Raw genomic sequence first — 2,149 nt, 5'->3', positions numbered from 1 at the left:
GGGAATTCTGCTGGGATTTGGGGGGTTTAGTGGGATTCCCAGGGAATTCTGGTGAGATTTGGGGGAGTTTAGTGGGATTTCCAGGGAATTCTGCTGGGATTTGGGGGGTTTGGTGGGATTTCCCAGGAGCTTTGGTGGTTCTGGTGGGATTTCGGAGGATTTGGTGGCATTTCCAGCGCTCCCAGGAGGTTCTGGTGGGAATTCCGGGGGTTCTGCTGGGATTTTGGCTCCCTGGTTGGATCGTGGGGCTCCGTCCCCTCCGCTGCCCGGCCTCAGTTTCCCCAACCTCTCCCCATTCCCGAGTTCCAAGCAGGAGAACTCCGGGATTTTGGGATCTTTCCCACCTCCCTGAGAAGCTGGGATGGCCCCAAATCCCGGGATGCCGAGGAGCAGAGGGGGCTGGAACGGGATGGATTTTGTTCCTGGGATAGGAATGGGGGCAGGAGCTTTGGGGGTGCCCGATCCCGAGGGATTTCCCCCGATCCCGAGGGATTTCTCCCTGATCCCGAGGGATTTGCCCCCGATCCCGAGGGATTTGCCCCCGATCCCAAGGGGTTTGTCCCCGATCCCGAGGGATTTCTCGCTGATGCCGAGGGATTTGCCCCCGATCCCGAGGGGTTTGTCCCCGATCCCGAGGGATTTTTCCCTGGAATGCTGCCTGAGCCCGTTCCCGCAGGCTCCCGGCGCGGGTGAGCAATGGAGAGGCCGGAGGAGATTCCCACATCCGGAACCGCACCTGGAAGAGGGAGAGCATCTGCCGAGGTGGGGGAAATCTGGGATAACCCCCTGGAAAACCTCCGGGTACCCCTGGGATACCCCTGGGACCCCCCTGGGACACCCCTGGATCCCCCTGGGATCCCCCTGGGACCCCCCTGGATCCCCCTGGGACACCCCTGGGATAATCCTGGGACACCCCTGGATCCCCCTGGATCCCCCTGGATCCGCCTGGATCCCCGAGGCCGGGTTCGGGATGGGATTCCCGTCCCGCCGGATCCCGGGATGCCGATTCCGGCCTTTTCCAGGGGAGCGTTTCTCCTTCCCGGAGGTGGAGCCCGAGGTCATCTACGACGACGTTCCCTGCGAGGGGCTGGAGGCGGAGCCGGACGGTACGGAGCGGCCTCTTCCCGCTTTTCCAGGCCCTGATCCCATGGGAATCACCTCTTCCCGCTTTTCCAGGCCCTGATCCCACGGGAGCGGCCTCTTCCCGCTTTTCCAGAGCCTGATCCCATGGGAATCACCTCTTCCCACTTTTCCAGAGCCTGTCCCCGCTTGTCCAGAGCCTGATCCCACGGGAGCGGCCTCTTCCCGCTTTTCCAGAGCCTGATCCCACGGGAGCGGCCTCTTCCCGCTTTTCCAGAGCCTGATCCCATGGGAATCACCTCTTCCCACTTTTCCAGAGCCTGATCCCATGGGAATCACCTTTTCCCGCTTTTCCAGAGCCTGATCCCATGGGAATCACCTCTTCCCGCTTTTCCAGGCCCCCCCATCCCATTCTCCATCGGGAAGGGGATCCCATCCCCCAGGAGGCTCCGGCCGGGGATCCCATGGGAACCGCTGGGATTTGGGGGGGCCGGAGCCGCTCCCAGAGGAGCCGCGGGACCCCGAGGGGTGGGGAATTCAGGAATTCGGGAATTCGGGAATTCGGGAATTCTGCCCTGAGATCCCACAGCTCCCAAATTCCCCCTTCCCTTCCTTTCCCCTCTCCCTCTGTGCCCTCCCCATTCCCACCCCCGGGAAGAGGAGCCTCCCCCGGTTCCATCCATCCCGGCGCGTTCCCGGCTCCCTCCCGCCCACACGGAGCTGGGATGGGAGCACTGGGAGCACTGGGATGAGCTGGGATGGGAGCACTGGGAGCGGTGGGATGAGCCGGGATGGGAGCACTGGATGAGCTGGGATGAGCTGGGATGGGAGCACTGGGATGAGCTGGGAGCACTGGGAGCACTGGGATGAGCTGGGATGGGAGCACTGGGATGAGCTGGGAGCACTGGGAGCACTGGGATGAGCTGGGATGGGAGCACTGGGATGAGCTGGGAGCACTGGGAGCACTGGGATGAGCTGGGATGGGAGCACTGGGATGAGCTGGGAGCACTGGGAGCACTGGGATGAGCTGGGATGGGAGCACTGGGATGAGCTGGGAGCACTGGGAGCA

At 63.2% G+C, this 2,149-nt stretch overlaps 1 protein-coding gene across 1 annotated transcript in view; it reads left to right on the top strand.

The window, feature by feature from the left end:
• Positions 1-2,149, top strand: part of ARHGEF10L (Rho guanine nucleotide exchange factor 10 like) — a 31,134-nt gene that overhangs the window by 1,602 nt on the left and 27,383 nt on the right. Inside the window, exons 4-5 of the mRNA XM_017732686.1 lie at positions 677-762; positions 1,023-1,106. The gene's annotated coding sequence lies outside the window, so the exon portion shown is untranslated. The remainder of the gene's footprint in view (positions 1-676; positions 763-1,022; positions 1,107-2,149) is intronic.

The sequence above is a fragment of the Corvus brachyrhynchos genome, unplaced genomic scaffold, assembly GCF_000691975.1.
Source record: "Corvus brachyrhynchos isolate BGI_N302 unplaced genomic scaffold, ASM69197v1 scaffold215, whole genome shotgun sequence".
In the NCBI taxonomy this organism is placed as follows: domain Eukaryota; kingdom Metazoa; phylum Chordata; class Aves; order Passeriformes; family Corvidae; genus Corvus; species Corvus brachyrhynchos.
The sequence above is the reverse complement of the archived record's forward strand: the minus strand, read 5'-3'. Positions and strand labels throughout refer to the sequence as shown.